Here is a 21,759-nt window from a genome sequence, read left to right as displayed (position 1 = left end):
AGCACTGACATCACATATGTGTGCGGATTTGTGTCCCAGTTGCTATTCTTCCAGCAGCTATGGCCTGGGAAAGCAGTGGAAGATGGCCCAAGTGCCTGGGCCCCTGCACCAATATGGGATAGCCTGAAGAAGCTCCTGGCTTCAGATGAGCTCAGCTCAAGCCACTGTGGCAAATTTGGGCAGTAACTGGAGGGTAGAAGACCTTTCTCTCTATCTCTTCCTCTCTCTTTGTCTGTAACTCTACTTCTCATATAAATAAATAAAATCATAAAAAATAAAAAAAATGTTAATGGATCTAAAGAGTGACATGGAATCCAATAAAATAGTAATGGAAGACTTCAACACCCCACTTTGATCAATGGACAGATTAACCAGACAGAAAATAAAAAAAGGAACAGAGTTAATTGATACTATGGACCAAATGGACCTGATATATACAGAACATTGTATCCTACAGTTGCAGAATAAACATCCTCTTCATAATTGCATGGAATATTCTCTAGCATAGACTATACGCTAGGCCACAATCAACACTAACCAAAATATATTTTAAAAAATGGAATGAAGCTAGAAATGAACAACTCAAGAATCTCTAGAACATATGCAAATACAGAGATTATACAACATGCTCCCAAATGAACAAGGGTCACAGAAAAAATCAAAAGAGAAAAAAAATCTGGAAACAAATGCAGATAATACAACACATAAAACTTATGGGACACAGAAAAAAGAGTGTTAAGAGGGAAGCTTATAGCAATTGTTGTGTAAAGAAATTGGAAAGTATTTTAAAAAAGAACTATCAGTGCATCTCAGGGACCTAGGAAAACAACAAAAAATCAAACCCAAATTTAGTAGGAGGAAAGAAATAATTAAAAGTAGAGAATAAACAAAATTGAAACCAAAATCAGTGAAACAAAGACCTGCTTTCCTGAAAAAATAAACAAAATTGATACATCATTGGCCCTATTAATTAAACAAAGGAACAAGATTCAAATTAACAAAATTAGAGGGGAAAAAGGAGACATAACAGCAAATACCACAGAAATAAAAAAAAATCACTAGGATTACTACACAGAGCTATAAGCCAACTAATTGGAAAATCTAAAATAAATGTTTGGATTCCTAGACATTTACAATCTACCAAAATTAAGTCATGAAGACATAGAAAATATAAAGAGACCAATAACCAAGACAGAGATTGAATCAGTAATAAAGATCCTCCCAAAAAAGAAAAGCCCAGGACTGGATGGTTTCACGGCTTAATTCTATCAGACATTTAAAGAACTAATTCCAGTTCTTCTCAAGCTATTCAAAAACAAAAGGGAAAGAATCCTTCAAAACTCCTTCTATGTGGCCAGCATCACCTTAATTCTTTTTTTTTAACTTTTATTTAATGAATATAAATTTCCAAAGTACAGAATATTGATTACAATGACTTCCCCCCCCAATAAGTCCCTCCAACCCGCAACCCTCCCCTTTCCCACTCCCTCTCCCCTTCCATTCATGTCAAGATTCATTTTCGATTCTCTTTATATACAGAAGATCAGTTTAGCATACATTAAGTAAAGATTTCAACAGTTTGCTCCCACACAGAAACATAAAGTGAAAAATACTGTTTGAGTAGTAGTTATAGCATTAAATCTCAATGTACAGCACACTAAGGACAAAGATCCTACATGAGGAGTAAGTGCACAGTGACTCCTGTTGTTGACTTAACAAATTGACACTCTTGTTTATGGCATCAGTAATCACCCTAGGCTCTTGTCATGAGCTGCCAAGCCTATGGAAGCCCCCTGGGTTCACTGACTCTGATAATTTTTAGACAAGGCCATGGTCAAAGTGGAAGTTCTCTCCTCCCTTCAGAGAAAGGTACCTCCTTCTTTGATGACCCGTTCTTTCCACTGGGATCTCACTTGCAGAGATCTTTCATTTAGGTTTTTTTTTTTTTTTTTTGCCAGAGTGTCTTGGCTTTCCATGCCTGAAATACTCTCATGGGCATTTCAGCCGGATCCGCATGCCTTAAGGGCTGGTTCTGAGGCCAGAGTGCTGTTAGGACATTTGCCATTCTATGGGTCTGCTGTGTATCTCACTTCCCATGTTGGACCACTCTCTCCCTTTTTTATTCTATCAGCTAGTATTTGCAGACACTATTCTTGTTTATGTGATCCCTTTGGTTCTTAGTCCTATCATTGTGATCAATTGTGAACAGAAATTGATCAATGGACTAGTGAGATGGCATTGGTACATGCCACCTCGATGGGATTGAATTCGAATCTCCTGGTATGTTTCTAACTCTACTGTTTGAGGTAAGTCAGCTTGAGCATGTCCCGAATTGCACATCTCTTCCCTCTCTTATTCCCACTCTTATATTTAACAGTGATCACTTTTCAGTTAAGTTTCAGCACTTAAGAAGAATTGTGTATTGATCACAGTATTCAACCAAAAGTATTAAGTAGAACAAGCAAAAAAAATACTAAGAGGGATAACATATTAAGCTGCTCATCAACAGTCAGGGTGAGGGCTGATCAAGTCACCGTTTCTCATAGTGTTCATTTCACTTTAACAGATTTCCTTTTTGGTGCTCAGTTAGTTGTCACCTATCAAGGAGAACAAGTGGTATTTGTCCCTTTGGGATTGGCTTATTTGATCAGCTCTTGTCCTGACGGTTGATGTACAATGTAATACTTTATCCATTTTAGTATTTTTTTTTTTTGTTCTAGTACCATTGGTTGAACTCTGTAATTAACACACAATTATTCTTAGGTGTTTAAATTTTAACTGAAAAGTGATCCCTGTTAGGAATTTGGAAAACATTATGCTGAGTGAAATAAGCCAATCACCTTAATTCTTAAACAAGAAAGAGATACAATAGTGAAAGGGAACTATAGACCAATATCCCTGATGAACATAGATACAACATCTTCAACAAAATACTAGCTAATCAAATCCAACAACACATCAGAAAGATCATTCACCCAGACCAAGGGGTATTTATCCCTGATGCAGGAATGGTTCAACATTCACAAATCACATTAACAAACTGATGATTATCTCAATACATGGAGAGAAAACTTTCAGTAAATTACAACATCCATCAATGATGAAAACCTCAACAAATCGGGACAAGTTTCTGCATTGCAAAAGAAACTCAGCAAAGTGAAGTGGCAACCAACAGAATGTGAGAAAATATTTGCAAACTAAGAAACTGATACAGGATTAATACATAGAACTCAAGAAATTCAACAACAAAACAATCCAGTGAAGAAATGAACAATGGATTTCAACAGGCATTTTTCAAAAGTGGAAATCCAAATGGCCAACCAACACAAAAAAAATGCTCAGGACCACTAGCCAACAGGGAAATGCAAATCTAAACCACAGTAAGATTTCCTTTCGCCCCAGTCAGAATGGCTTTCATATAGGAATCAACAATAAATGCTGATGAGGATGTGAGGGGAAAGGTACCCTAATCCACTGTTTGTGGGAATGTAAACTGGTAGAGCCATTGTGAAAAACAGTATGCACATACCTCAGAAAGCTGAAAAAAGATATACCATATGACCCAGCAATGCCATTTCTGGGAATTTACCCAAGGGAAATGAAAGCAGCATATGAAGGAGCTATATGTAGCCCCATATTTATTGCAGCTCAATTCACAATAGCTAAGATATGGAATCAACCAGATGTCCATAAACTAACTGCTGGACAAAGAAATTATGATACATATACATTATGGAATACTACTCAGCTATAAAAAAGAATGAAATCCTCTTTTTGGCAACAAAATGGATGCAACGGGAAACCATTATATTTAGTGATTAAAGCCACATCCACAAAAGACAAGTACCATATGTTTTTCTGACCTGTGGTAACTAGTAGAGTACGAGAAATATAATATACAGGAGTGAAATTAACATTTTGAGATTCAATGATAGCTTATAATCCTTGTCTCTACTATTGAGGAACAGTGTTTTTTTCTTCTTCTTACTATCTGCTGAACTCTTTACTAAGTATAGGGCTAACCTTATGAGTAAAAAGTAAACTGAAAGTAGGTATTGTAAGAAATGGCATAGGAGAGGGGCTGGCTCTGTGGTGCAGTGGGTTAACGCCCTGGCCTAAAGCACCGGCATCCCATATGGGTGCCGGTTCAAAATTTGGCTGCTCAACTTCTGATCCAGTTCTCTGCTATGGCCTGGGAAAGCAGTGGAGGATGGCCCAGGTTCTTGGGCCCCTGCACCAGCGTGGGAGACCTGGAAGAAGCTCCTAGCTCCTGACTTCAGATCAATGCAGCTCTGGCTGTTGTGGCCAATTGGGGAGTGAATCATGGGATGGAAGATCTCTCTCTATATATATGCCTCTCCTCTCTCTGTGTAACTCTAACTCTCAAATAAATAAATAAATCTTTTAAAAAAAAAAGAAATGGAATAGAAGAGAAGGAGGAGGAAAGGTGGGCGCATGGGAGGGAGGGAGAGGATGCGGTAAATCACCATGTTTCAAAATATGTATATATGAAATACTTGAAATTTGTATGCTTTAAATAAAATAAAAATAAAAAAGCCACAATGTTTGCATTTAGGCCTTTTGGTTACCAAAAACTCCATTTCTCTTGTGTAAACATCCAAGAGTAGTAACTCTCAGTTAGGTAGGAGGAATATCTTTATTTTTATAAGACACTGCATAATTGTTTTCCAATACTAATTAGCCCTTTTTGCATTCTTGCCAATAATGACGAGAGTTCCTTTGCTTCAGTTGGTTGTTCATGATCGAGATGGGACGTATTCTTAGTTTTTGCCATTCAAGTGTCGTTTAGTGGTATCTCCTCACATTCTTAATTCTCATTCCCCTACTGAGTCACTAGGTTAGACATATCTTCAGATGTATGACATCCTTTTAACATCTTTGGTGGAATATCTGTGGAAATATTTTGCCCATTGTTTTTACTCAGTCGCTTATTGTATTAGGGATTTGTAAGCATTCTTCACATTTTCTAAATAAAAGCCTTTATCACACCGGCTATTTAAATACTCTCTCATACTCTATGGTTTTCTTTTTTGTTCACTAAGTCCTTTGGAGAAAAAATATATTTAATGCTTCTTCATTTTGTGCAATATTTAAGAAATCACTACCAAAACCCTAATCAAGATATTCTCCCATGATTTCTTCTAGAGTTGTATGGTTAGCCTTATGGGTTAAATGTTTCCATATGATGTGAAGTTAGAGTCAGATCCTTGTTTGTATACAAATATTAATATTTAAATTGTCATCTCTTAAAAAGATTATCATTTCTTCATTCAGTTACCTTGGTAGTTGCCATAAAAATAAGTACATGTTTGGAGGTCTTTTCCTAGACTCTCATGTCTGTTCAACAGATATAAATTAATGCCTTTGTTGCAAAACCACATTGTGTACAGAATTACAACTTTACACTAAATTTCAAAATCAAGTTGTGTACATTCTCCAACTTTGCTCTGCTTCTGCCCAACTGCTTTGGCTATCCAAAGTGTGAGGCACTATTTTTTACATTTTCATATCAATATCATTAACAGTTTATCAATTTCCACAGAAAGGCCTATGTGAATTTTGAAAGGAATTTCATTGACTCTACCAATTAATTGGTGGAATGTAGTCACAGTAATAATATTGAGTCTCCAAAGCATGCTATATTTTTCTATTTAGGATTTTTCTAATTTTGCTCAGTAATATTTTGTGGTTTTAGTGTTTAGATTTTACACGTATACTGTTAAATTTATTTCCATGTTTCATATTTTCTGATCCTACTGTAAATGATTTTAAAATTTTCACCTACCAATTGTTCTTTGCTCTCACATACAAATATTATTTTTTAGACATTGGCCCTGCATATTATAATCTTGGCAGATCCACTTGTTAGTTTGAGTACATTTTTTTATAATGCCTAAAGAGTTTCTACAAAACCATTATGTTAGAGAGTTTGTTGGCTTCCTTTCCAAGCTATATAATTAGTTCCTTAGGCTTATTAGACAGTCTAGGATAGCCAGAACAATGCTGAATAGAATTAGTGGGAATGGAAATTCTTGCCTAGTTTATGAATTTAGAGGAACAGCAGTCACCATATTGGAGTCTGTTAACTATGTATTTTTAACGATGCCCTTTGTCAGTCTGCAGAAGTTTTTTTCTAGTCTGATGAGTTTTTATTACTACTTGGCAAATCTTGTCCAGTACTTCTTCTTTTTAAAAAATCTGTTAAAATGTGGAATTGCAATATGATTTTTGAAATGTTAAAGCAACTTTGCATTCCTGAGATAAATACCACTTGATGATGATGCAATATTCTTTTTATTCATTGCTATAATGATTCACTAAATTTTAAAAACAATTTCATATCTAGATTGATAGATACAAACATACATACGAGATCAGAATTGGTATGCAGTTTTCTTTTTTATGATGACTTTATCTGATTTTAGCATGAAAATATGCTTAAGAAGTGTTATTTTTCTCTGTTTTCTGGAAAGGTGTGTGGTTTCAACATTCTTTCATTTCCAAAGATAGGTAGATTCATCAGGGATGACATCTGGCCTTGGAGTTCACTTGCTAGTTTGTTTTTATGGAAAGCTTTCAAACTATTCAATTTAATTGATACAATTTAAACATCTATAAAGTGAGAATGAGGATTTCTAGTGAAAGAAAGATAACAATAAATGTAAATACTGCACGTCTAAGTAATCCATGCCAAAGAAGACATGCAAAAAGAAAATCAGAAATTTTTAAACTGAATTGAAATGGAACACAGCATCACAGTTGTGGAATACGTATCAAGCAGTGTCCGAGAGAAACCTCCTTCAAAGATGTCACTCCAGCATCTTCTACAAGACATCTGTGATCCTTATCTTACGCATTCTGTACACGATGTGCCTTGTTTTCTCTGCCTTTTAAAAATTTTTTCTTCGTTGTTGTTATTCAGCAGCTTTTTCTGCATGTACTCTGGTGTGTGTTTTTCTTCAGGTTCCATTTTGTATTCATTTGTGTGTTGTTAGCTCTTTGGGTTTAAAATTCTAACTAAATTTGAGGAAAAATCCACCAGTATCTTAGGAAAAAGTCTACCAGTATTTTATGAAATACTGTTTCTGCCTACTCCCACTTTCTGGAATTCCAATTACATGTATGCCGTATCACTTGAAATCTTCTCAAAGTTCAATGACATTTTCTCATACTCTGCTTGACTTTTCATGTATGTTCAAGTAAAATATCCTTAATTCAACACCTATTTAGTATCCATTTTTATCATATTTGTGCCTTTTTCACTTTGTACTTTTCATCTATAGAATCAAACTTGCATCTTTTCTTATATCTTCCCACTTTCTACTCATCATGTTTAAACGCCTCTATATGTTTTTGGATATGTGAAGTGTACGCCATCCACATCTCTCATTCCTTGACTAGGTCTGTTTCCATTGCTTGCTGTTTCTTTAATGTAAGCATCATATTTTCCTGTTTCCTTGCATGGCATTTAAGGTGTTATAAGTTGTACAGTGCTGGTATGGAAATTTCTGGTTTATCCCTTTAAATATCGTAGGGCTATATTCTGGGATGCAGGTATTCCATTTTGATTTAGTTTTATCACTGCTAGGCAAAGTTCAGGAAAGCTTTTGATCTAGGGCTAATTTGGCCTTTGTGCTAAGATAATACATTTCTGAGGATTCTACTCAATGCCCCCTATAACAGGATTTTTCTACTGCTTGTGGGAACACAGTCATTCTTTTCCTCATGTGAGTGTTGGGATTCTCTTATACATTCCTCATTTCCACTGATTCATTTTCCAGGCTGACCTGTTTTCCTCACAGTCATGGTTGATGATCTTCCAAAGACCTGAGTGAGTCCTTCCATAGTTCTGCAGAGGTTTTTATATATTTTCTTCATCTATGCCTGTTTCAATTCAGGTTTTAGTTGCCTTGCCCTCCCTGAACTATGACACCTTTATTTTCTATTGAGAAATACTGTAACTGTGTCTGGGCTTCCCTTTGTTGCACCAAGTTTCGAAATCCCCTCTAGGCAGTAAGCCTGAGGAATCTCAGAGGTCAACCTTGTTCCACTTGTCTCAAAAATCCTCTCTGCACTTCCCAATGCCTGAAACTACTGCTTCATATATTTTTTATTAATTTCCTAGTTGTTTGAAATAGGAGAGTAAATCCCATCCCTGTTATTCTATCACAATTGGAAGTCTACTAGATATCAACCACTTAAAGTACTGAAAGGCAAGTCTATTTCCATAAGGAATACTCATTTGGGTTAGTTTCTATTGCTTATGGAAATCATGACTGGAACATTATATATTGTAATTTCTACAAATGGAATTGAAATCAGCATAAATATTTATGTGCTGACTCAAGATGATCCATCCAGTGATTACACTTAATATCCCTAATGACTGAAATAGGTGACATCAGGTACCTTCTGATGAGATACAAAATAAAGTACAGAATAACATCTATATGTTATGGCTGGCACCGCAGCTCACTAGGCTAATCCTCCGCCTTGTGTCGCTGGCACACTGGGTTCTAGTCCCGGTCGGGGCGCCAGATTCTGTCCCGGTTGCCCCTCTTCCAGGCCAGCTCTCTGCTGTGGCCAGGGAGTGCAGTGGAGGATGGCCCAAGTCCTTGGGCCCTGCACCCCATGGGAGACCAGGAGAAGCACCTGGCTCCTGCCATCGGATCAATGGGGTGCACTGGCTGCAGCGCGCTGGCCACGGCGGCCATTGGAGGGTGAACCAATGGCAAAGGAAGACCTTTCTCTCTGTCTCTCTCTCTCTCACTGTCCACTCTGCCTGTCAAAAAATAAAAAAAAAGCATCTATATGTTATTCTAAAAAGTATTTAACAAAAATGTAATAAAATTTTTAAACTAAATTTCACTTATGAGAGTAGTTTAGGTTCATACCGAAGCTGAGTAGAAAATAGAGTTCTCATATATCCTCTGAGTTTATATAGCCACAGCCTCTCCCCCTATCAATATACTATGAAAGAGAGGCACATTCATCACCACTGATGAACCTGGATCTGCACATCATCAGTACTCTACATCTATAGTTTACAGGAAGATCCATTTTTGATGGTGTATATTCTACAGATGTGTACAAAGTGTGATGTGTCCCCACTGTTTCAGCAAAATATAGAATAGCTTTACTGTCCTAAAAGTCCTCTACACTGTCTATCCATCCTCCTCCCCACTAACCTTTGGCACCCCCTGACCTTTTTAGTGTCTCCATACTTTTGCCTTTTCCAGGATGTTACATAGTTAGAATCACAGAATATACAGCATTCTCAGTTTGACTTCTTTCAGTTAGTAACATGAATTTAAGGGTCGGTCATATCTTTTCATGACTTGAAAGCTCATTTTTTTAGTGTTGAATAATATTTTGCTGCCTGGATATATCAAAATGTATCTGCTTATCTAATAAAGGGCATTCTGGCTCCTGCCAAGTTTTGATGATGTGAATAAAGCTGCTTTAAACATTTATGTGTACATATTTAAAATACCAAGGAACAAGATAAATACCGAGGAGAATGATGACTGGATCCTGTGATAGGACTATATTTAATTTTATAAGAAACTGCCAAACTGTCTTCCAAAGTTCTTATAATCATATTTTTAGATGAAATTTCCAATCATGGAAAATACAAGTGATAAAATATATAGCATTTTCTACATTGTTCATGAGATAAATGTAGATATAGCAAATGTGGAAAAATATTAGCAGCTCTTGAGTTATATGGTAGGTGCAAGATGATCACCGAAATATTCTTTCAAATTTTATTGCATCTGAATATTTCCACAATAAAAACAGCACAAAGTCTCTGAAATATCTCTAACAGTCTCTATGCCATTCAGCATATAAAAGCAGACCGCATATCACTGTACTTCAAAATTTCATGTGAAACAGAACTAAGTGGTACTGTGCAGGTCAGACATTCACTGCAGTGAATGAGATGCTACTTGAGAGGCCTGCACCCCATACTGGAGTGCGTGGGTTCCAGTCCTGGATCCACTCTTGATGCCAGCTTCCCAGTGATATACATCCCGTAAGGCAGCAAGTGAAGTTTCATCTCTTGGTTCCAGGACACCCACGTGCGGGACATGTATTGAATCCCAGGCTCCTGGCTTGATGTGGCTCAGTTCCAGGCATTGCAGTCATGTAAGGCCTGAACCAGGAGGCAGGAAACATTCTTGGTTGCTCTCTTGCTTTCTCTCACCCTCGGCCTTTCAAATAAATAAGCTTTCTAAAATAAGATTTCTAAAATTCTAATGCACATTTTCCAATGAACTTTTTAAAGAACCTTCATAAGTGTATCAGAAATCTAATAATCACTTCTTAATAAAGCAATGTTCTCTGAAGAGGGATATAAATTGCAATCCCATCATGAACTTATCATCAATGACATATCCTGCTTATGCGCTGGTAGATATCCTATCTCCTCAAAGTATATACTGTCTTTTCGATTTTGCAAAACATGAAAACAAATTTTTGTAAGCACTGCCACTTCTGCAAAACTGATTTCATGACTGCTTTTAGCATACAGAAGATTCTGGATAGTCATTGCCCACTTTGAACCACCACACCCCATATCAGACTGCTTGGGTCTGAGTGCTTGCTGCAGTCCCAATTCCGGATTCCTGCTAACGCACATCTTAGGAGGCAGCAGGTACTAGCTCAAGTACCTGGGTCGTTGCCATCCACATGGGAGAAGTGGAATAAGCTCCTAGCTCCAGCATTGGCCTGGCCCAATCCTGGCTTCTGTGCGTATTTGGGACAAGAACCAATAGATTAAAGAACTCTATCTGTCTCTCACCTTTCAAAACAACTAGGAGATAGATAGAAAGATATTTATTTTAAAAAATATTGTAAATTATTCATCCTTGCAAGTATAACTAATTCATCTATAAACAAGAAATGGATATCTGTATCGTAGAATAATAATAAGCATCACAGTGTTCATAGTAACATTAAATATATGTAGTCTGGATGTGAGGAGCTCAACAAAATTTCTTCACCACAACTGGATCAAAAACCCATCATGAACATGATTACTGTATTCAGTGTATTTTTTCTTTATTCTTAATATTAAAAATGTAAAACTATGTATATAAATTTTAGGTGCAACTTTTCAGACTTGACATATCTATTCATAGCAGCACAGATGTCACTCTCATTGGTAGGCACAGTCCTTAGAGAAAAAGCCTAATAAACCAACTATATTCTGATGCTTGTTACTCATCATGGAATTATTCATCTCTTTCTCTCTTTCTCTGCTTTGTGTTTCCTAATTCTATACATTTCTATCTAAAATGTAATTCTATACCTTTCTATTCTTCCAATACGCACCTATTTTTTTCAGTTCTGGCATGCCAACTCCTTAAAGGTGTGATAGATGAATGAACCAAGGAACAAATGAAAAAGCAGGGGAAATGGAGCTTTGATATGAGGGTATGGGTTAAAACTACATAACCTGTGCTTTAATAATGTTATGCTTCTGTGTGTGTATGTGTGTGTTTTATTTGGCCACAATATTACAGAAGAGTGTAAAATAGAGAAAAGTGACAAATTAGTAAATTTATACAAAAATGTTTCTAAAATTTTAGAGAAGTTATATCTGTAATCCTTCAACATTCTGTTCTTGGACAAAGGTAATAAGATTCAATATCTAGAAAAGAGATCTTCACAAAGTTTGTGATTGAAACAGTGGCACATGGGAGATGGGTTACACTGCTATAGAAACTCCTTCACTATGCAGTAGCAGCGTCCAGGGTGACTACTTACAGCCTCTGAGAGTTCGGTGCTGCCTCATCCCACACTTCAAGATCAGCATTTAAAACTATGCACTGACTTCACTGCTCTGACAGTTTTTCCCTTTTTCTCAATCTAAGAACTTTTGGTGACGATGAATTGGTTTCTGCTCTCAGTTAATTCATTCTCTGTTATAGAACATGGGTACCTTGGCTGCTGTCCCCAAAGAGAACAGCTGTCGAAAGACCCTGAAGCACAATGACTTGAACCAACCCCTAAATGCTCTCAACAACATCCTGGAAATCTGTCCCATCCAGCTGGACTTGGACATTTTCTGCTGTGAATAACACAGTATCTCACAAGCAGTTGTTACATTCAGACTGCTCTCATTGTCAGAAATTTATTCTGTGTGCTCACATGGCTTGGTTGCAGTAATGATGGACACTTTGGAGAGTCTGTTGCAAAACAAAAAAGCCAAGAGATTCCTTGAGAGACATGAAACCTAAGAAAGCATTAAAAATGCCATGCTGATTAAAGGAGGAAATGAAAATGCAATACTGTCCGGCGCCGCGGCTCACTAGGCTAATCCTCTGCCTGAGGCGCTGGCATACCGGGTTCTAGTCCCGGTCTGGGTGCCGGATTCTGTCCCGGTTGCCCCTCTTCCAGGCCAGCCCTCTGCTGTGGCCAGGGAGTGCAGTGGAGGATGGCCCAAGTGCTTGGGTCCTGCACCCCATGGGAGACCAGGAGAAGCACCTGGCTCCTGCCATCGGATCAGCGCGGTGTGCTGGCAGCAGCGCGCCGGCCGCGGCAGCCATTGGAGGGTGAACCAACAGTAAAGGAAGACCTTTCTTTCTGTCTCTCTCTCTCACTGTCCACTCTGCCTGTCAAAAAAAAAAAAAAAAAAAAAAAGGAAATGCAATACTGACACAAGAACTCAGAAATGTGTAGGCACTGAGAAAAACAAATGGAGTTCTGTATAGAAAGAGAAGCATTACAAGACGATTTGATGATCAGACATCACTGGAATCCTTTTCAATGAGTCAGTTTGTTCTGTACTCATGTTTGGCTCCAATAAAAAGAAGCAACCAAATAATCTAATACTAAGTCCAATGTATGATTATCATGAGTTGGATGACTGAATTGCGTATTGAGAAATTTGTCTTTCTATAAACATTAAGCATAGTAAATGCCCAGAGGAAACAAATGCATGTTACTATTTGCTGGTGATGATTGTGACAGAACACAAGAAAACTGAAGACTAAAAGCTCTTCTGGAGCCGGCGCCGTGGCTCAATAGGCTAATCCTCCACCTTGCGGCGCCGGCACACCGGGTTCTAGTCCTGGTTGGGGCGCCGGATTCTGTCCCGGTTGCCCCTCTTCCAGGCCAGCTCTCTGCTATGGCCAGGGAGTGCAGTGGAGGATGGCCCAGGTGCTTGGGCCCTGCACCCCATGGGAGACCAGGAAAAGCACCTGGCTCCTGGCTCCTGCCAGGATCAGCGCGGTGCGCCGGCTGCAGCGGCGGCCATTGGAGGGTGAACCAACGGCAAAGGAAGACCTTTCTCTCTCTGTCTCTCTCTCTCACTGTCCACTCTGCCTGTCAAAAAAAAAAAAAAAAAAGCTCTTCTGATTTCTTCAGAGCCTGCACAATATCAGATGTCTGCTTGGCTGGATCAGAGGCCTTCTACACTCACTGCGCTGCATGGGAAGATTTACTTTCAAAGCCACGCATTGCTGTTTAGAAAAATCTGACTGCAGAACATCTTAGACTGAACTACAAGGGAGGAGACTTTTGCTGGGTCCAGTTCTGAGGTGGACATACTTGGCATCAGGTGGCCTTTATAAATTATCTATGAAGCTCTCAAGCCACAGAAGAAGAAAAATATCTTCCAGTTTACTTCTGGTACAACTTGTGGAAAGATTCATATATAGAAGACAGAATACAAACCAGGTAAATTATGAGCTTGAAGCAGTGACCTGCAGAAAGGTTAACAGAGAACCATGAGGAAAAATTAAAGACACATTAGAACGTTGATGGATTTTTTTTTTTTTGTAAGAAAGGTCTTGGGGCCGGTGCTGTGGCACAGTGGATAAAGCCCTGGCCTGAAGCACCAGCATCCCATATGGATGCCGGGTTCTAGTCCAGACTGCTCTTCTTCCAATCCAGCTCTCTGCTATGGCCTGGGAAAGCAGTGGAGGATGGCCCAAGTGCTTGGGCCCCTGCACCCACATGGGAGACTCAGAAGAAGCTCCTGGCTCCTGGCTTCAGATTGGCGCAGCTCCGGCCATTGTGGCCATCTGGGGAATGAACCAGCAGATGGAAGACCTCTCTCTCTGTCTCCACCTCTCCCTAACTCTGTCTTTCAAATAAATAAAATAAATTTTAAATAAAGAAAGCAAGCTCTTGAGAGGACATGGGAGTTCACAGATGCTGAGTAAGGAGTTTTAGCTGCTGCATGCAATCAGCACAACAATGTAAGTGCTCTGACTCCACATGGAGGGTGGACTGCGTACCTGCCTTTCCTGGATCTCTAGTGACAACTGACAGTGCAGAGCGGCGTTCATGATGATTAGTGCAGCATCATAAAAATTCTTCCTGCTTAACATACAAACACAAACTGCCATCAGGCAGGTATGTACATGTCTACGTTGCTAGAGGCCGTACGCTTTCAGTGTTCTTAATGGACACATTCTCTTTCAGGAGGCTTCCTCAAATTGCACCTGAGACATGATCAAGTATTCATGTACTTTTAACCAGTTTTTCCTACTTGAGAATGATTCAGACATTTAAGAACTCAGTTCTCCAAGCAAAACTGTTAGCAATTTATTCAAACTTTGTTAATATGGTCACTTATTCTCTCCTGTATTTTTTTCTCTTTTTTTATTTAGTAAATATAAAGTTCCAAAGTACAGTTTATGGATTACAATGGCTTTCTGCCCCCATAACTTCCCTCCCACTCGCACCCCTCCCATCTCCCGTTCCCTCTCCCATTCCATTCACATCAAGATTCATTTTCAATTATCTTTATATACAGAAGATTGATTGATTCAGTATATATTAAGTAAAGATTTCATCAGTTTGCACCCACACAGAACATGAAGTGTAAAATACCGTTTCAGTACTAGTTATAGCATTACTTCACATTGGACAACACATTAAGGACAGATCCCACATGAGGAGTAAGTACACAGTGACTCCTGTTGTTGACTTAACAATTTGACACTCTTGCTTATGGCGTCAGTAATCTCCCTAGGCTCTAGTCATGAGTTGCCAAGGCTATGGAAGCCTTTTGAGTTCGCCGATTTCGATCTTATTCTGACAGGGTCATAGTCAACGTGGAAGTTCTCTCCTCTCTTCAGAGAAAGGTACCTCCTTCTTTGATGGGCCTGTTCTTTCCACTGGGATCTCACTCACGGAGATCTTTCATTTAGGTGTTTTTTTTTTTTTTTTTTTTTTTTTTTTGCCAGAGTGTCTTGGCTTTCCATGCCTAAAATACTCTCATGGGCTCTTCAGCCAGATTGGAATGCCTTAGGGGTTGATTCTGAGGCCAGAGTGCTATTTAGGACATCTGCCATTCTATGAGTCTGCTGAGTATCTCACTTCCCATGTTGGATCGTTCTCTCCCTTTTTGATTCTATCAGTTAGTATTAGCAGACACTAGTCTTGTTTGTGTGATCCCTTTGACTGTTAGACCTATCAGTGTGATCAATTGTGAACTGAAGTTGATCACTTGGACTAGTGGGATGGCATTGGTACATGCCACCTTGATGGGATTGAATTGGAATCCCCTGGTATGTTTCTAACTCCACCATTTGGGGCAAGTCCAATTGAGCCTGTCCCAAATTGTACATCTCCTCCCTGTCTTATTCCCACTCTTATATTTAACATCTGTCCTGTATTTTTCATTTATTTGTCCATTTAATGCATATTTTTTAGAAATTAAGTACACAGGATACAATTGAATACTTTGCCCCTTTATGGCATTTACAGTCAAGTGAAGAATAGATAAAGTTTCTTAAAAGAGGTTAAAAAAGAAGAAAATTGTTTGGGAGATTTCTCATTTTTTAAATTGACACATAAAATCACACATACTTAAGTGGTGTAACGTACATACCAAGTTCAGCAGAGCTATTTTCTCAAAAATTTTTCATTTTATTGTGAGGAAAACATTCAAAATCCTTTCTTTTAGGTTTTTTGAAATATAAAGTACATTCATCTTTTTTCTAGTCACCCTACCACACCACAGGACACAAGAACTTATTTCTGTTATCTCGCTGTCACTAAGTTCCCATTGGCCAACATTTCCCCAGCCCTCCCTCCTCTCTAGGCTCACTCATCACAAATAGGTGGTAAAGAAAGTGTATGCATATGCAGGAGGACTTGCACTTCATTTTGGTATGAAAAAGTCAAGTGTAACCTTTGAATAACAAAATGACACATCAAAACGCCAAGTTTTAAAATCATGATTTCTATGGCAGAAACATTTTTTTTTAATTGCAGGACAATCATTCTCAAAGCACATTCCAAAATCCTATGGGGGTCACTGAGCTGCTTTTCAGTGGGTCCTGAGAGGTCAGAACTATGATCATAAGAACACTAAGATGTCATTTGTCTTTTTCATTTTCAATCTCTCAGGAGAGGCTGACTAGGTGATACCACAACTGTTTGAATGCTGAAATAGGTGGAAGAATCTGTATTCATCTAATAAGCCAGACACTACCAAAACTTGGAAAAGCACAAAACAGTGATACTCTTCTCCAAACTATTTTGTTTAGGAAAATGTGTTTTTGCATAAATATATTTTCATTTTTTTAAAAATTTATTTATTTTGAAGGCACAGTGATGGGGGAGACAAAGAAAGAGATCCTCTATCCAAGGGTTCACTCCCCTAAATGCCCACAACAGCCAGGGCTGGGTCAGGCTGAATTCAGTATGCAGAAACTCCATTTGGGTTTTCTATGAGTGTGGCAGGAGCCCAAGTACTTGAGCCATCTTTTGCTGGCTCCCAGGCACATCAGCAGAAAGCTGTATCAGAAGCAAACAGTAGCCAGCGCCGCGGCTCACTAGGTTATCTTCCGCCTTGCAGCGTCGGCACACCGGGTTCTAGTCCCGGTCGGGGCGCCGGATTCTGTCCCGGTTGCCCCTCTTCCAGACCAGCTCTCTGCTGTGGCCCGGGAGTGCAGTGGAGGATGGTCCAAATCCTTGGGCCCTGCACCCCATGGGAGACCAGGAGAGAAGCACCTGGCTCCTGCCTTCGGATCAGCGCCGTGCGCCGGCTGCAGCGTGCCAACCGCGGTGGCCATTGGCGGGTGAACCAACGGTAAAGGATGACCTTTCTCTCTGTCTCTCTCTCTCTCACTGTCCACTCTGCCTGTCAAAAAAAAAAAAAGAAGCAAACAGTAGCTGGGACTCAAGCAAGCATTCTGATATGGGATACTGGGATCTCAAGCAGCAACTTAACTGTTACACCTCACTCCCACCCCCTCATTAACATATATTATTTATGTTAACCCATGAAGGTTTTTTCACTTACTAAATATATCTTAAAATTTTCTGCTTTAATTTATAAAATTATAAACAGTAACAAATGCTCTCAGAATGTGAAGGAATCCTGAGACCTAAGTACTTAAGGAACAGTGATGTAAAATATAAAAATGACAACATTAGGATTTTTTAAAACTTTGCCATTGTCACTTTTCTTCCTCAGACATCTACAACATTCAAAGTAACCACTAAAATGACATTCTTTCCTGGCTTAATATACAGATGTTTTTGTAACTATAATGACAATTATGGAGATATAAACTTACTAAATTTAAAGAACCCTAAGGGATCTTGGAAGTGTACACTTTGAATTTACTAATGTGGATACTAAGTCCAACATGAATTATACGACTTGCTATAACTCAAACACCTAACTACTGCAATACTAAATCTAAAGACTACTTCTACTATCCCTCACCTGTTATGATTCAAATGAATTACCATCTCACTCAAAGCAAGTATTATCATATTAAAACTTTTAAGCACAAACATTATTTCAGGCCTTTATTTATAAACCAGGAAAAATGAAAACTCTCAAGCAATGCTACACTCGATCAGTTATAGAATCTGCATATTTGATTCATTCATCAGTCGTCCTTTGCATATTTTTGCCAACAAGTGAGAGACAAGAGAACCTGAAAAACAAAATGCCTCATGAAGACCAATAACGCTGTTCTTCCTTCAACAATTATGCAATAGATAGCTGTGTGTATTACTATTAAGCTGCTTAGGCTCTAAACACTGGGGCTGGCATTGTTGCATAAATGGTAAAGCTGCTACCTCTGATACTGGCATTCCATATGGGTGCCAGTTCAAGTTCTAGTTGCTCCACTTCCAATCCAGCTCCCTGCTAATGGACTGGGGGAAAAAAAGGTCTAAGAGGCTGGCACTGTGGCACAGCAGGCTAAAACCCTAACCTGCAGTGCTGGCATCCTAGATTGACGCTAGTTCGAGTCTTGGATGCTCCTCTTCTGATCCACCTCCTTGCTGATGTGCCTGGGAAATCAGTATAAGATGGCCCAAGTGCTTGGGCCCCTGCGCCCATGTGGGAGACTTGAAGAAGCCCTTTGGATCAGCTCATCTCTGGCCATTGTGGCCATTTGGGGAGTGAACCAGTGGAAGGAAGACTCTCTCTCTGTCTCTACCTCTCTCTGTAACTCTTTCTTTCAAATAAATAAATCTCTTAAAAACAAGATCTAAACGTGAAATTGCAATAATAAAGAAATATTGCCTTGTTCACCAAGTTACAAATGTCAGAAACCCTACTAATCTTGTTTGTTTAATAGCCACTTGTACACATACACATTTGCCATGTGACAATTAATATTTTTACATACTTATTGATTCATTTTTACTAACAAGGATTTCAGTGCTACAATAAGAAAAAAAGAAAGAGAAAAAAGACTAAATTCCAAATTTGAAAACAGCAGATTAGTATCTGAGAGGTTTACAGGTTTCAACTCTTTGGTTTATTGATACCTATGATTTTTTGGAACTGGCAGAAAAGTGATCAATGTAATGAATGAAAATAAACTCTTGTCCCAAATTGTACAATTTGGAACATGCTCAATCGGATTTGCCTCAAATGGTGGAGTTAGAAACGTGCCAAGGGATTCCAATACAATCCCATCTAGCTGGCATGTACCAATGCCATCCCACTAGTCCAAGTGATCAATTTCAGTTCACAATTGATCACACTGATAGGTCTAACAGTCAAAGGGATCACACAAACAAGACTAGTGTCTGCTAATACTAACTGATAGAATCAAAAAGGGAGAGAACGATCCAACATGGGAAGCAGGATACACAGCAGACTCAGAATGGCAGATGTCCTAAATATCACGCTGGCCTCAGAATCAGCCCTTAAGGCACGCGGATCTGGCATGGAAAGCCAAGACACTCTGGCAAAAACAAACAAACAAACAAAAAAAAAACACAACAACAACAACAACCAAGAACAAAACAAAACAAAACCTAAATGAAAGATCTCTGCGAGTGAGACCCCAGTAGAAACAACAGGCCATCAAAGAAGGAAGTACCTTTCTCTGAAGGGAGGAGAGAAATTCCACTTTCTTCCACTTTGACTATGACCCTGTCAGAATAAGATCGAAGTCGGCGAACTCAAAAGGCTTCCATAGCCTTGGCAACTCATGACTAGAGCCTAGGGAGATTACTGACGCCATAAGCAAGAGTGTCAATTTGTTAAGTCAACAACAGGAGTCACTGTGTACTTGCTCCTCATGTAGGATCTCTGTCCTTAATGTGTTGTCCAATGTGAATTAATGCTATAACTAGGACTGAAACAGTATTTCACACTTACGTTCTGTGTGGGTGCAAACTGATGAAATCGTTTCTTAATATATACTGAATTGATCTTCTGTATATAAAGATAATTGAAAATGAATCTTGATGTGAATGGAATGGGAGAGGGAGTGGGAAAAAGCCATTGTAATCCATAAACTGTACCTTGGAAATTTATATTTACTAAATAAAAGTCTAAAAAAAAAACTTGGAATTTCTCAAAAATAAACTAGCTTCCTATATGAAAAAAAAAAAAAGAAAATAAACTCTTATTCTGTGTAGTTACAGCTAAGAAGCCACACAAGAATTTCCTCAAAGTACTAACCACACAACTTTCAGTAACAAATGGAAGCTGTGTTTCCTACTTGCTGTCTACACGAACAGGAGAACAAGGGCTGAAGAAGGAAAGAAGGACAAAGGGAGGCAAGAGGGAAGAAAAGGCCAGGGAGGAAAAAGAATGAAAACAGGAAACTGGGAGGAAAGACAAGAAGGGAGCAATATAGGTGGGAAGTGAGGTATCAGCGAAAGACTCAATCTATCAGATACATGATTGGCAGGAAGCGATTGACTGCTAGGCAACAAAAAGGATGGAACTGCTAAGAACAGACCATTTAAATACCCGAGAACAGAGAAATGGCTGTCTAGATCAAGAGTCAAAGCACACAGAGCAGGCATCCCCAAACTGGACACAACTGATTAAAGTGTAATGTTACTTCCTTTATTCCTTAAGAAATCTTTCTCTTCACAAAGTAATAAGTGGATTAGGAAAGTGAAACCAAGGAGGCAGCTGTGGGCTCACAGTGGCTGAGTACCAAGCCAGGTCCACTGAGGCCACTGAACCCTCTAGAAGGACATTGAGTGTGGCTGTAAAGACTGAAACCAAAGCCACAGCTGCCACTTTCCTTGATGGCTGTCAATCTACTATCCGCTCTCCACGTGGTTTCACTGCACTTGCTGATCTCCAAGTTCCAACACAGCTCAGAAACCTGTAGCCATGACTCCTCACTAAGAGGTAACTGAAAGTATAGACATTTATCTCCAATTTGCAAAATGAAAAAAAAAAAGTGCATTGTGAAAAAATTGATTAGGCACTAGAAAGCCGTGAATATTGAAAATAGGTGGAAAACAGACCTTTCACAGTATTGTACTATGATTTTTACCTTCCAAAGTTATAACTTATTACACTTAATTTTTTTCATTCTTCCAACCTGCCTTGTCCAAAACATTTATCTGTTATGCAGTAAAAAGTGTATTCTTTATACTGGTAACTTCTATGGGCTGAAAAGTGGTCATCTCCTCACCCCAATCACCACCAAAGTCATGTGTTTAAGTTCTAACCTCCAGGACCTCAGAATGGGACCCTATTTGGGACCAGAATGGTTGCATACGAAAGGAAGTCAAGAGGAAGTCGCTAGAGTGGGCTGATATCCTTACAAGAAGATGAAATCTGCACACAGAGACAAACTCAGGGGAAGCATGTGGAAGACGAGAGGGAGAAGACCGCCTTCTCCAATCCAGGGAGAGCGGCCTGCAGCAGATCCTTCCCTCACAGTCCTCGGGAGCAACCAACCCTTCAGACAAGCGGACTGCCAACCATCAGCCCCCAGAACTCTGACACCAGACACTGCTGCTGTACAGGCGACCCACTCTTGTGGTATTTTGGTATAGCAACCCTAGTAGACAAACACAAGTATTATCTCTCTACCTGCTGCTCATTCCTCTAAGCACCCTGCTATATCACACTTTATAATGTCAGCTACCCCTTCATAATGGAGGTTATTATTTTAAAACTCCCTTTTACATAAACAGGGAATAGATTCCTTTCACCAAAAACCCTCTTACCCCATCTGTTTCCAAGCTAACTCCTACTTCTCTCGTAGGCTTTTCTGAAATGGGTGGCACTTCTCCCATATGTTGCACTAGAAAAACATGTATCACGTGGTAGTCATAACTCTCTTTAATTGTGTGTTTCTCCCAATAGGTTTTGAACTCCTGGAAGAGGCAAAATTGGGTCTCACTTGGTCCTTTTTACATCTGTGTCTCATAGAAAGAAAGCCTAGCACATCAAGCAGACTAGATACATACTTGTCAAGTGAGTAATCAATGCTAAAATAAGCTCAAAGGAATTTTGTAGGAGCTAATTTTGTTATGCACACA

At 39.0% G+C, this 21,759-nt stretch overlaps 1 protein-coding gene and 1 pseudogene across 4 annotated transcripts in view; one reads left to right on the top strand and one right to left on the bottom strand.

Annotated features, from left to right (window-relative positions):
• SLIT2 (slit guidance ligand 2) overlaps window positions 1-21,759 on the bottom strand; it is a 397,114-nt gene that overhangs the window by 247,631 nt on the left and 127,724 nt on the right. The window lies entirely within an intron of this gene.
• The window catches only part of LOC138848671 (ribosome production factor 2 homolog pseudogene), a 120,226-nt pseudogene continuing 110,011 nt past the window's right edge, over window positions 11,545-21,759 (top strand).

The sequence above is a fragment of the Oryctolagus cuniculus genome, chromosome 2 (assembly GCF_051225735.1).
Source record: "Oryctolagus cuniculus isolate XC-2025 breed Fujian yellow rabbit chromosome 2, ASM5122573v1, whole genome shotgun sequence".
Classification (NCBI taxonomy): domain Eukaryota; kingdom Metazoa; phylum Chordata; class Mammalia; order Lagomorpha; family Leporidae; genus Oryctolagus; species Oryctolagus cuniculus.
This window is presented reverse-complemented; position numbering and strand designations above follow the sequence as displayed.